A 14,642-nucleotide genomic window follows, 5' to 3' on the forward strand; every position below is an offset into this window, starting at 1 on the left:
CCCAAGCAGAAATTCTGTGGGAACTCATGGAGAAATTTCAAAAGCAATTATTGAAGAAAAAAATCCTGGAACAATTATCATAGGAGCTGTTGAAGAAAACGCCGGAGGAACTCTTATAGGAATATCCAAATAATAATCTGGGTGAATTTCAGAAGGAACTCCTGGAGCAATTTCAGAAAGTAAAACCCAGAGTTCGTTCTTCGAAAAAAAAAAAATATCAATTCCTGGTGAAGGAATTTTAAAATTGGCACCTGGGTAAATCCTAGAAGCAGTTCCTGGAAAATTCACAGACATCAAACATTATTTTAGGTGTCCAAATAAGAATTTCACACCGAAATCCAAAAAATAACCAAATCCTTGGAGGAATCCCAGAGAGAAACCCAGTAGGGAAAACAAAAAAGTAATTTTGGATAATATCTGGTTATCTGGATATGGATATTTGGAAATATCAAGAAACTACATGTAAGTATTCCATTCGTCGAAGTATCGTGAAATTACTTCTGGAAGTAGTCTGAGGAACTGCTTGGAAGAATTTCATAAGGATTCCTAAGATAAATTTTTTGAAGAACCCCTAAAAATATACTCCGTACAAATTCTGAACATAATCGAGCGAAATCCAACGAGATGATCCCACAAACCTTTTCTCTAAGGAATTATTCGTGTTATCTGTAAACCGCTTGAGGAGGAAAATTATGAATATTGATGTGTCGAAAAACAAGGATAAGAAAATTTTCACAAATTGGCCTCTTATCAGAAAACAGGTTCCTGAAGGACTGGTCAATATGTCCAAACAGTTGTTGTTTTGCAAAATGATAAAAATTGATATGTCATAAAACCGGGGTCATACAAGTATCTCGAAGTATCCTCTGATTGTGGCTTACATGACAAAAATACCTGAAATATCTTCTAGAGTTCTTGTTTTGCAATATTATAACGATTGAAATATTGCAAGACCGTTTTCAAAATCACGAACTGGTGGCTCCCTTGGAATAATCAGGTTCTCTGAGCACCTCTGATAGTGGCCTGTATATCCAAAAAGTCTCCAAAAGTTTCTTACAGTTCTTGTTTTGCAAAATCAAGAAGATTGATATGTATGTCGCAAAACAGGCTTCAGAGGGAATCAAAAATTGGCCACTTCATCGGGCAACCAAGTTCCAGAAGTAACTCTGATAGTGGCCAATATTTCCAAAATGTCTTCTAGAGTTCCTATTATGCCAAATTATGAAGATTGAAATGTTGCAAGACCGGGTTCAAAAAAAAAATCACGAACTGGCGGTTTCCCCGGGGGAGCCAGGTTCTCGGAGTACCTCTGCTGGTGGCCAGTATATCAAAAAAGTCTCCAAATGTCTTCTATTGAAATGCCGCCAGACTGGCTTCAGAAATAATCATAAACAGGCCACTTCCCCGGGGCACCAGGATCCTGGAATACCTTGATAGTGGTCAAGATATGCAAAAGTCAATTCTGTGGCACGACACACAAAATACACGAACTGGCCACTTCTCCGGAGGCACTAGGTTCCCGGAATACCTCCGATAGTGGCCAATATGTCCAGAAAGTGTCGCAATACCTTCCAGAGTTCTTGTTTTGCAAAATCATGAAGAATGATATGTCGCAAGACAGGGTTCAGAAAAAAAAAAACATTAACTGGCCTCTTCCCCGGGGGCACCAGATCCCAGGAGTCCCTCTGATAGTGGCCAATACGTCCAGAAAGTCTCTAAATACATTCTAGAGTTCTTGTTTTGCAAAATCATGAAGAATGATATGTCGCAAGACAGGATTCAGGAAAAATCATGAACTGGCCACTTCCCCGGGGGCACCAAGTTCCCGAAGTATCTCCGATAGTGGCCAATATGTCCAGAAAGTATCGAAATGCATTCTAGAGTTTTTGTTTTGCAAAATCATGAAGAATGATATGTCGCAAGACAGGGTTCAGAAAAAAATCACGAACTGGCCACTTCCCCGGGGACACCAGGTTCCCGGTGTATCTCAGATAGTGGCCAATATGTCCAGAAAGTCTTGAAGTGATTCTAGAGTTTTTGTTTTGCAAAATCATGAAGAATGATGTGTCGCAAGACAGGGTTCAGAAAAAAATCACGAACTGGCCACTTCCCCGGGGACACCAGGTTCCCGGAGTATCTCCAATAGTGGCCAATATGTCCAGAAAGTCTCGAAATGCATTCTAGAGTTCTTGTTTTGCAAAATCATGAAGAATGATATGTCGCAATACAGGGTTCAGAAAAAAACATGAACTGCCCACTTCCCTGGGGGCACCAAGTTCCCGGAGTATCTCCGATAGTGGCCAATATGTCCAGAAAGTCTCGAAATACCTTCTAGAGTTCCTGTTTTCCAAAATCATGAAGATTGATATGCTGCATGTGAGGTTTTAGCTAACGTTACAATGTGGCCACCATGAGCGATAAGGAGGTTACCCCACGACTCCCCGGAATAATTCCGGAACCATGACCGCTTCCGTAAAGTGGACTCTGGTTCTGAAAACTAGAAGGAATTTGTGATCGATTGGTGCAAAAATTTTTAAAATCCGTTGAAAAATGACTGAGAACCAGCCATTTGAATTTTGAAATTTTCGTCGAAATGGGGGTTGGGGACGTACGTGTACACGCTCATGTCTGTTTGCATGTACGGAAATCTTTTAGGGGTTGAAGAGCTTTGTATGTACTTATATGAAAGTGAGCTGAGCTGAGATATCGGCATCCAGCCAGCGGTTGATTTATGATGTGGGTATCGAATTCGCTGTCTGACTCTTTCGATGCGGAATGTAGGTAAACACAATTATTTTAATATGAGCATCCGAAAGGTAAATTTGCAGAACAGAGCGGTTGCGGTTGTGAGCAAGCATGAACCCCACCGAAGTAATTTACATCTAAATTGAATATTAAAAACGATGCATCTACAACTAATCGACCCATAAAGTTGGTGTAGCGATCGACTAGGTGCGGTGAATGCGGGCGAGTGTAGAGGCAGGTCTTCTACTTGTACGATGAGGGTCCTCAAATGTTGACACAAAAACATTGCCGCGCGGCTCGTGCGAAATAAATGGCGTGTCCATAAATGTGATGCGAAACGAGGCAAAACAAAAACAGCACAATAGTAGAAGCATTAAGGCCGATTTGGTTTAGCATGACCGCATTGGACGCCTCCAAGTTGTAAAACTATAATTGTCCACAAGTAGGTGATGGCAATTGAGGTAATTCAAGAAGATGACAATAGGTACGGGTGGTACTAAGTCATAGAAAACTATGTTTGGATTCAATCTCTACTGCACTGACGTAGTCGTCCTTGCTTGGAACTGGATTATCAACGCCGTTCAAGTGTTTATTAAAATGCTGCTGCCACATTACAATCATGTCGCGTTCGTTCATCTAGAGGCTCTCTTCCATATACCCACACATTTCGGCGGTCGTATGTCATTTCAGTATAAGCTCAGAGGTAGCGTCACGAGGCTAGGGGAGTTCGATGTGCTCTCTCTAGAGGACTGGTGGGGTACACTGGAACCTCAATTTATGCACATGACTGGGGTGCATAAATTAAAAATGTACATAAATTAAAATATGCATAGAAAGAGGAAAATTTGTGCATAAATTAAGTTTGGGCTTTAATGAGGGAATCTGGTTCGCGAGAACAGGTCTTGCTCCTGAGTATTCAAGGTGGGGCAAAGGGGGTTTCCAGAAAGTTCCCAGATAGCCTAAAATAGGGGTTCCAAGGCTTCAGGGGTGTTTCAGGGGGTTGTTTCAGGGGATTTGAGGAGCCGTTTAAGGGCATTCTGTCAGGTTTTGTTGGCGTTTTAATGGGATTACTGGGAATTCATGGGCATTTCAATAGAAATTAGGAGGTTCAGGGACGTTTCAAGGGGCTTTAATGGCAATCCAGGGGATCTCTGGCGCCTTTAAAAGGCGAGACAAGGGGTTTGAGGGGCGGAATTTCAGAGAAATTTCAGAGAATTTAAGCGGGTTTCAGGAATATTTTAAGGGCGTTCCTAGAATTTTTAGGGACGTATGAAAGCATTTTAGGGGCGTTTCAAGAGGTTTTCAGATGCGTTTCAGGGGGTTAACGCACTTGAGACACTCAGAAACCCTCGAAAACTCCTCCGTAATGCCTCTGAATCTCGCCGAAAATACTCTGAAACTTCCTGAAATGCCTCCAAAATCCCCCCAAAAAGCCCCTCGAACCCCATGTAACGCACCTCCGACGCTCAGAAACCCCCGAAAATTCCTCTGTAACGCTTGCGTAACGCCTCCGAATCCCACCGAAAATGCTCTGAAACTTCCTGGAATGCTTCCAAAATCCCCCTAAAACCCCATCTGACCCCATGCAACGTACTTGCGACGCTCCGAAACCCCCGAAAACTCCTCCGTTACGCTTCCGTAACGCCTCTGAATCCCACCGGAAATGTTTTGAAACTTCCTGGAATGCCTCCAAATGCCCTTAAAACTCCACGGACCCCATGTAATGCACCTGGGACGCTCCGAAACCGCCGAAAACTCCTCCGTAACGCCTTTGAATCCAGCCTAAAATGCTCTGAAATATTCTGAAATGCCTCCTGAAACCCATTGGGACCTCTGATATCTCCTAGTACCCCCCTGAAGCCCCTGGGATCCCCTGAAGCATCCTTGTAGCGTCCTCTCTCCTATAAACGCCCCTGGCCGCCGATGATTACCGTCGAAAATCATCAGAAACTCTCAGCAATGCTTTCGAACACCCCCCCCCCCTCCCCTCAGACCCCCGAAAACTCCACTGAGATCTCCTGGTACCCCGCCGAAACCCCTTGGAACCCCCTGAAACTCCCCTGCGTCCTCCCTTTGCTCATCCCTATAAATACCCCCTGGTCGCCGTTGCAATAGTTACCGTCATTATAAATATTCTCAAGCACAATATTGGTTCTGAGTTGCTCTCCCTCTTTTTATGCAGGGCATAATAAAGGGTGCATAAATTTCAAGTGCATTAATTAAAAGTGCATAAAAATAACATGCATAAATTGAGGTTTTAGTGTACCACCCATCAAAAACTGTTAAAGTTTTCATGCCAGAGCTATCTTAAGGCCTCCAAAGAACTCCAAAGTTTGTGTCACACATCTAACATTCTAAACGAAGTTGTATATACGATGAATGACAACAAAACATAGTCTACGGTACTCAAAAAGCCTCAAAGCACCGCTATAAAATTCATGGTTCATGAATTGGGTGATCCAGGTCTACTCTGGAATTCATTTTCTTAAGATCTACTTACAGGATCTACCGACATTAGTGTTCACTCTTTTCAAGAAATTTGGTCACGTTGATGTCCCTTAGACCTCACAATGCTACGAGCAACTCGATACTATGCGAGTTGGACATTCCGTGAAAACAAGTGGCCTTCAATACACTTTGAAGTTTGGGTTACGATATCTATATACTGCACTCCAAGGATTCTTACAGAACTCCTTAATGAATTCCCCCACGAAGTCCTCCAGAAATTCTTCCATGAATTCCATCAGACATTCCTCAAAAAAATCCTCCAGAAATTCCTCCAGGGATTCTTTCAGGAACTCCTTAAGGAATTCCACCAGGATATACTCCATGATTTATTCCATATTTTTTTCCAGCAAATACTTCAGAAATTCCTTTAGGAATTACTCTAAGAATTCTTCCAGAAAATACTTTAGAAACTCCTCTAGGAATTATGACACGAAATTCTCTTGGAATTGTTCCGGAAAATACTCCAGGAATTCCTTGAAGATATATTCCACGAATTCCTTCAGGAATTACTACAGGAATTCCCACATTGAATTGCTGTAGGAACTACTACAGGAATTCCTTCAGAATTTTCTCCGGGTACTGCTCCAGGAATTCCTCCAAGAATTTTTCCAGGGAAGCCTCCAGTAATTACTCTAGGGAATTCTACAGGAATTATTTTAGGAATTCCTCCAGAAATTACTTCATGAATTCTAACAGAAAATATTCCACAAAATCCTCCAGGAATTTCTCCAGAAATTCCTCCAGAAGTTCCTTCAGAAAAAATAACTTCAAGAATGCTTCCAGGAGTTCCTCCAGGAATTCCTCGTAGAATTTCCCCAGAAAATTCTTCAAGCATTTCTTCACAAATTACTACATGAATTCTTCCAGAAAAGACTCTAGAAAGTACTCCAGGAAATCCTCCAGGATTTAATTCAGGAATTCCGTTAAGAAATTCTTGAAGAAATTTCTGGAAGTATTCTTGTAGGAATTATTTGAAAAAAAAAATGAAAGAATTCTTCAAGAACTTCCTGCAGAAATTTCGAGAGGGATTCTTGATGGAATTCTTGAAAGAAGTCTTGGAGGTATTTCTGAAGAAGTTCTTGAAAGGGATTATTGTAGGAATTCTCGAAGGAATTCCTTGAGGAATTCTTGAAAGACTTCCTGAAGAAATTCTTGGAACATTTCCTGAAGGAATTCTTGGAGCAATTCCTGAGGGGATTGCTACAGGTATTTCTGGAGGAATATCTGAAGGATTTCCTGGAAGAATTTCTGAAGATATTTTTCGAAAAATCCCTGAATATATTCCTAGAGGAATTTAAGAAGGAATTCCTGGCCAAGTTTCTGGAGGGATTCTTGGAAGAATTTTTGACAGAAGTATTGGAGCAGGTCTTATAAAAAAAATAGTACAACCAATAGGTTGTCGAATAAATAAAAAAAAATACAATCACAATTAGAGTTCCTATAGGAATTGTTGAAAGAAATTCTGGAATTCCTGTAGAAATTCCTAGAGGAATTCTTGAAGGATTTCTTGGAGAAATTCGTAGAGGAAATCCCGAAGATATTCTTGGAGAAAGTCCTGGTGGAATTCTTGAAATAATTCCTGGAGAAATCCCTGGTGTAGTTCCTTAAGTAATTTCTGAGGATTTCCTTGATAAATTTGTAAAATAATTCTTGGAGAATTTTTTCAAGAATTCCCGGAGGAATTTTTGGAGTAATACGAAAAATAATTTCTGGAAGATTTCCCGGTGTATTTTGGAGGAATTCATGGACGAATCATTGGAGAAACTCCTCAAGAAGATGTTGGAAAAAATTCTTGGTAGAAGTCTTGAAGCAGTTCCTGGAGAAATTTCTGGAGGAATTTCTGTATGAAATCTTGGAGGGATTCTTGGAGAGATACTTGGAAGAATTTACGGCAAAAGCCTTTGAGAAATTCCTGGTAAATTTTTGTAGTAATATCTGGAGGAATGCTTGGAGGAATTTCTGGATAAATTTCAGTAACAATTTCTAGAGAATTTTGTGGGAAATTTCTTGAGAAAATTCTGAAGAAGTTCCTGTAAGTATTCTCGGAGCAATTTCAATAGGAGTTCCTGAAGGAATCCCTGAAGCAATTGTAAAAAGAATGTTGTGGAAGAATTGTTGTAGGATTTTCTTGAGGACTTGAAGAAAAATCTTGGTAGAAGTCTTGAAGCAGTTCCTGGAGAAATTCCTGGAGGAATTCCTGTATGAATTCTTGGAGGGATACTTGGAAAAATTTACGCAAAAGTCTTTCAGAAAATCCTGGTAATTTTTTCTGGAGGAATGCTTGGAGGAATTTCTGGATAAATTTCAGTAACAATTTCTAGAGAATTTTGTGGAGAAATTTCTTGAGAAAATTCTGAAGAAGTTCCTGGAGGTATTCTCGGAGCAATTCCAATAGGAGCTTCTGCAGGGATCCCAGAAGCAATTTTAAAAGGGATGTTGTGGAAGAATTGTTGTAGGAATTACTTGTAGGACTTTTTGGAGTAATTCCTGGAGTAATTCCAGAAGTAATTCCAGAAGTAATACCAGAAAGAATTCCTTAAGGAATTTTAGTAAGAATTCCCGGAGTACCCTAAAGATATTTCTGAAGGAATATTTGAGAAATTCTTGGATAATTTTCTGAAGGGATTTTAAGGAGAATTTCTGGAAGTATTTGTCGAGTAATTTCTGGAGTATTTCTTGGAGGAACTCTTATAGAAATTGCTGGACGAATTCTTGGAGAATTCCCAATTGGGGGAAATTCTTGGAAGAATTCTTGAAGTATTTTTTTAAAAACTTTCTGGAGGAAATTATTTAGGATTTCTAGGAGGACATCCTATATAATTTTTGAGGGAATTCCTGGATATGTTATTTATGGAGGATTTCCTTAAGCATTTTTTGGAAAAAATCCTGGAGAAATCTGTGGGAGATCGCACAGAAGATTTCTTGAAATGATTCCTTGAACAAATCCTTAAGGAATGTCTGGAGGATTTCCTGGAGCAACTCAACACCGCAAAACATACCAACAAGCTGATTTCTGTGATTTGAAAAACCAAAATATACTAATATTTAATTAGCTCTTTATATACAGATAAAATATACAGATATTGTGACCCATACTTCAAAATATTTGGACTTTGGACAATTAGACTAGATTATATCCGTGAGCATTCGCCAAAATAAAAGTATCCATAGATTTACAGATTTTGTGACCCATACTTCAGAATACATTGTAGTCCATTTGTATGCCAGTGGACAAGAGTAGAGCCTGCAGACCTTGAAGGTCCTAATTCCAGAATAGTTTGGAAAGCCTGGAAGATCCCAGAAATGTACCAAAAGCTTTATGGTTGTGTACTGATGCTCCATCAGCAGCATAGACTACATTCCACGAATATGTTTTTCAATCAAACCATGATACAGTATGTACATATCCAAACCCAATCTTCAAAGTGTATTGGGTTGTCCAACTACATACCACAATATCGAGTTGCTCGTAGCATTGCGAGGTCTAATGGAGATCAACGTGATCAAATTTCTTTAACAGAGTGAACGCTAATGATGGTACAGTGTATCAAACAATTGTCCGTACAGCAATTTTTTTGTCAAAATAATTTTTCATTCAAATGTTTATAACTTTTTTATACGTCAATCAAAAGCGCTGAAATTTTGACCAATCATGAATCATATAACAATGCTCCATTGGTAAAATTTTGAGTGAGATCGAATAAGTTTTCTGAAAGTTATAGGAGTTTTAGTAAAAGTTATAAGATTTTTGAACATATTTTTGAAGGCTAAAATATAAACGACTCATAAGAAAGTGATCATTCGTCATAAATAATTCCAAAAGTCCCAGTGAAGAAACAGGGGTGTAAGCAGTAATAAATAACAAAAGTTCCATAAACAAATAGAAAAGTGCATAAATAAATCAAAAGTTTCCATAAATAATTGATTTTTGAGCAATTAAAAACGCCAAAAATGCAATGAATAATTCAACTGTTGCAATAAAAAAAGCCAATTTTCCCACCAAAAAACTTCGAATTTTCCATAAATAAATCCGATTTTTCCATAATAAATTGGGAAATTCACAATAAAAAAATATCTAAAAAGCAATAAATAATTCAAAAAGTGCAATAACAAAAAAATAAATTATCAATAAATGTCAAAAAAACGAGCAATAAACGTAAATGCATTTTGAGCCAAAAATTACATAGACCATGCGGCGAAGCCGCATAGAGGATTGAGGAACTGAGGCGGCAGAAAGCCGCCGAAGTTTCCGATATCCGATGCACCGCAACTGCATCGATTCGGTTCTAGGCAAACCACAGATTCAAGAATTTGCCCGGTATAATGCAAACATAGATGTTATCCCTTTTTTTAGGTCCGACGAGCGATAGCGAGTTCGGACAGCAAGCAATTGCTTGGTAAATTGCAATCATAGTTACGCAAGCTTTTCAGTCGATTCAATCATATAAGTGCGATTCAGCATTTCACTGTCTCATACTTTTCTGCATTTGTTTTTCATGGGTAATTTCGTCATTTTTTATTGCATTTTTTGAATTTTTTATTGCTTTTTCGATATTTTTTTATTGTGAATTTTCTAATTTATTATGGAAAAATCGGATTTATTTATGGAAAATTCGAAGTTATTTGGTGGGAAAATTGGCTTTTTTTATTGCAACAATTGATTTATTCATTGCATTTTTGACGTTTTTAATTGCTCAAAAATCAATTATTTATGGAAACTTTTGATTTATTTATGCATTTTTCTATTTGTTTATGGAACTTTTGTTATTTATTACTGCTTACACCCCTGTTTCTTCACTGGGACTTTTCGAATTATTTATGGGAATTTTTGTATTTATTATGGAACGTTTAATTGTCTGCCGAAATACATTATATCTCAATATGTACTCGAAGAAACTTTTTCAATTTTTTGTGTGTTACAGCTTAAACCTAAGGCTTTCATATGCAGCAACGTTTGAAGGATTATATGCACTACAAAAAATATAAAAAAATTGCATATGTAGTTGACGATATTTTAAAAAATACCATATTTTGCACATATAATCTGCCAAACGTTTTCCACCAATAAAAGTGCATTAACTGAACAAAAAATGCATAGGACCTACGCTTCATATATAGTTTAGTAGGTCCTGTATAAAAATATTACATTAAGCGAGTTTAAAAATGTTGAAAACACTTGGCACTTTTATTGTTCAAAATATGATAAATTTCCAAAAAAATCTCTGAACACATACAGATTTTTCATATTTTTTGTAGTGAATATTAAACCTCAAACGAAGCTGCATATGAAAGCCTTAGGTATAAGCTGTAGCACAAAAAAGATTGAAAAAAGTTTCATCAAGTACATATTGAGATATAATGTTTTAAAAATATGTACAAAAATCTTATAACTTTTACTAAAACCTATATAACTTTCAGAAAACTGATTCGATCTCACTCAAAATTTTACCAATGGAGCTTCAATATATGGTTGATGATTGGTCAAAATTTCAGCAGTTGTGATTGACGTATAAAACAGTTATAAACATTTGAATGAAAAATTATTTTGACCAAAAAATTCCTGTACGGACAATTGTTTGATACACTGTAGATGTTGTCTATCTTAAGAAAATGAATTCCAGAGTAGTTCAGAGCATAATCGGATCACCCAAGTCATGTGCCATGAATTTTCTAGGGTCTTATGAGGCATTTGGAGTACCGTAGACTATGTTCTGTGATCATTTATCTTGCCTAAAATTTGGTTTAGAATATTTGATTTGTGGCACAAACTTCGAAGTACTTTGGAGGCCTTAAAATAGCTCTGGGATGAAAACTTCAACAAACTATGATGGGTAGTGATACATTGCAGTTCATACATTGCAGTAGTTCATGGGAATTCATCAAGCCGGATTCATCAACGGCCGGTCGATAACAGACCAGAAATTAACCGTGTGGCAAACACTTCCGTAGTGTCTTGAATACCGGGACCCAACCCATCACTTGTTCGTTGTCTTCAAGGCGGTATACGTCAGTATCGAACGCCTTGATCTGCGGAAACTGATGGACGAGAACAGCTCTCCAGGGAAGAAGTTGGTCTTCGCTACTAATACGGTTGCCACAAGAAGCCGTGGAACACAAAGAGCACGATGGGCGGACCAAGGGGAGCGTTATGGGGCGAGCATTGGGTGAAACCGAGGATGAAGAGTGACAGTCACAATCCGAGTACTGTGGCGTTCTACCTCTGATTATGTTTTTCATCCTCATTGTGATGTAGTGCAAAAAGTGTATGTATGAATCTGTCTCCCAATGCTTTGAACCAATAGCAAAAACTTTGAACCAATAGCAAAAACTTTGAACTTATCTTTCTGTGATTATGCAAAGAAACAAGACAACATCATATATATTTGAATAACTGCATGGCCTAGGACCAGACTCTTTTTTTTGGATAAATTTTAGTAATGATTGTACATGATACAAAGTCTCGATAACAGAAGTTGAATGATTGACTAATTATATTTTTTCCCATCTGATTACAGGTATGAGCGCACATCCACTGAAGTCAAAGGTAGAAGAATTCATCGGGGCGAAGCCCACATTCAATCACCCAATCAGATTCAATCCGTCGTCGCCCTCTGTGCCATGAACTACGCGCGCCTCCAGAGATGTAGTAAAAGATATATTATTCAATAACGTGGTGGTAGCTACGTATTATGGCAGTATGTACCTACCTACCTATGGTGTGTCTTGTTGAGGTGGCAATAAACATCGGTTCAATGTTGTGAACCACTTAATAGCTACTACTATCACTCGGTGTTAAAAGCAACAGGCTTGGCCAGTTTACTGCCGATTACCCTCGGGGCCCAGTCGACAATAAGTATAATGCCTGTGCTTAGGTACGCGGGGCGACTACGAATGATTGCCCTCTGCTATCTCTGTAGGGTTGCGGTACGTGTTGTCGACCCGGGTAGTTTATCAAACTGACGAGTGCAATTTTCAATCGGATCTCGTTGAAATGCATTTCGCGTTCATTTAACAAAGTCTGAACTTTTTCATGTTCCTGCGGCTGACAACCCTACGGTAGCAGCATGCTTCCATTCAAGTAATAGGGAGAGCCCAGCTCACCCATAACTGAGAGAAACAATCCACCATTTGGACATCTGTTCCGAGCAGCCTATAGGCTGCTGTCGGTATACCGACCGATGTCTATATACGACCACCGATCGCTTAGCCCACCTTTGATGAGGTGCGATCTACCTAGACGGAAGGCTTCTCGCAGCTTCTGGTGAGCTACCATTTTATTATTATTTCTCTCCTAACATTGAATAATTATTGCTATTATTACGTGCGAAGGCCGCCTCTCTGGTGGAGTAGAAGCGGCTGCATCTTTGTTTATGGTGGCGGACGACTACCTGCCCTGCATCTTATAGCTGCTCTATGCTAGAACAAAATCGGGGCGGTAGCCGAAGTTGGTAGATTTTATCGTTGGGAATCAAAAGTGGTTAGTAGACGACTGGTACTAGAAGATTGTTGGAAAGAAAATACTATAAGGAAGGAAGAGGTGATATTCACACTTTTTGAAACTATTGCAGCTATTGTGATATACCTGAATACATCAAACTTTGGTAAATTTCCCCAAGCTGTAAAGTAACTATGCTTAAACTGCAAACAAAATAAAATATTTAAAATAATACATTATAATGATAAAAATATTAAGGCAATAAAATGGTTTTCGTGAACTACTTTGGACAGTTGAATAGTTACTCAACTAGGTCAAAAGAAATGTGAACATTATTTTCTTGGCATTCATAATTATTAAGCAATTAATTCAACTGAACACCACATCTCTGAGTGGTGTTTAAAGTTTTGCATTTTATTCTCACGGTTTCTCCACCATCACTGTGGATTAGCTTCCTCTGCTGTTGGAAGATCACCTAATGCTACCTTCAAAATTGGAAGCTGCACCTTACTATCAGTCTGAAACATTCCGGTTCAATAGTGAGTCGAAAAGATGTACAGTGTTCTGTTAGTTCAGGCAGTCAGAAATGTTTCCCGCGGGCCTTCGTTTGAAGGTTAATTATCGCTGTCACGCTTTTTGAAGGTTAATTATCGATGTCGCGCGGACCTTGTTGAACATAATTAAAGAGTTTAAGGGTTACATCTAGGTTAATGGGATTGGCAACTGGGTAGCGTTTTCCTCAAACGATGCGTACGATAAAAAAAACTTTCGTTCGAAATTGGGTGGAAGAAATGATGACTAGACGGTAAATATTTTTTGGTGAAGAAGGGCAAAAATGTTATGCAAATTGAAATTTCAGTCAAAGCGCAATTAATTCAGAATAGATTTTCAATTTCTACTGCGATGGTTTAAAATAATATTGTTACATAAACTTCTGCAGAACTAAGTTGCCTACTTTTAGCGATTGTATAAAATGATTTAATTCTGCAAAAAAATAACACATTATATTGGTTGGGAGGGGAATGGCGTTCAGTCTTTGGAGGAATAACTCAAAAACGGATTCTTAAGCTTAAGCTCCCTCCAAAGACTGAACGTTATTCCTCCAAAGACTGAACGCCATTCCCCTTCCAACATAATCACCAACAGTCGAAATTCGAAGAAAGTTAACACATTATAGTTCCAGAGCATTCATTGCATCTGAAGACACTTAAGTTTTGCATCGAAAAATTTCAACTTTTGTTATAGTATTTGAAATATTATTAAAGCTTCAAATGATCTTGACATCTTTGAACCTTATACATATTGTTACATTGCGCTACATATAATATATCCTTTAACCTTTGTTCAACTCAAATTACATTGCATTTGACCTTTTATCTATTCTAACTTGATAAACGTACAACATATTATTAGAAATCTGTATTGAGCGTAGACTTTATTCAGAGCAACCCTGCCCGCATAAGAGTTTACGTAGTGTATGAACGGGCCCTTAACATGTTCAAAAATGAACATATCCCGAGTAGGTGGAAAAATCTGATGAATAGCATATTTAGTTATTATTGATTGAATTACTGATGAGCAAACACTGATATTGGTTTGATTAATATAAGAGGTAATAGATCAGAAATAATAGCATAATCTAATATGGTGAACTACTCAATAATAGCTCGTTAAGATATTACAAGATCAAAACAATAGACAAAATTAGTCATTTTTTTACTAGAAAAAAAATGTCAGCATCCAGCACCGAATATCTACGACCTGAGGATTCACAGGCGGCGAGGCACAGCACTCAACTGTGGCTAACTGTTGTAAATAACATGGAAATGAGAGCATGTGGTTCTTCGTTTCCACAGCTCAGAAAGGGGCACATGGCATTTTACTAACATTGAGCCATCTCTTTGGGTGTATGTGGTCCATTTCGTGCAGACGAGCTAAACTTGTTCTTACATTG

General features: G+C 38.4%; 1 long non-coding RNA gene across 1 annotated transcript in view; it reads left to right on the top strand.

The window, feature by feature from the left end:
- Positions 1–13,715, top strand: part of LOC134288516 (uncharacterized) — a 135,053-nt gene extending 121,338 nt beyond the window's left edge. The window contains exon 3 of the long non-coding RNA XR_009997990.1: positions 11,769–13,715. This is a non-coding gene — a long non-coding RNA (uncharacterized LOC134288516). The remainder of the gene's footprint in view (positions 1–11,768) is intronic.
- The last annotated feature ends 927 nt before the right edge of the window (positions 13,716–14,642 follow it).

This window comes from Aedes albopictus, chromosome 2 (genome assembly GCF_035046485.1).
Source record: "Aedes albopictus strain Foshan chromosome 2, AalbF5, whole genome shotgun sequence".
In the NCBI taxonomy this organism is placed as follows: Eukaryota; Metazoa; Arthropoda; class Insecta; order Diptera; family Culicidae; genus Aedes; species Aedes albopictus.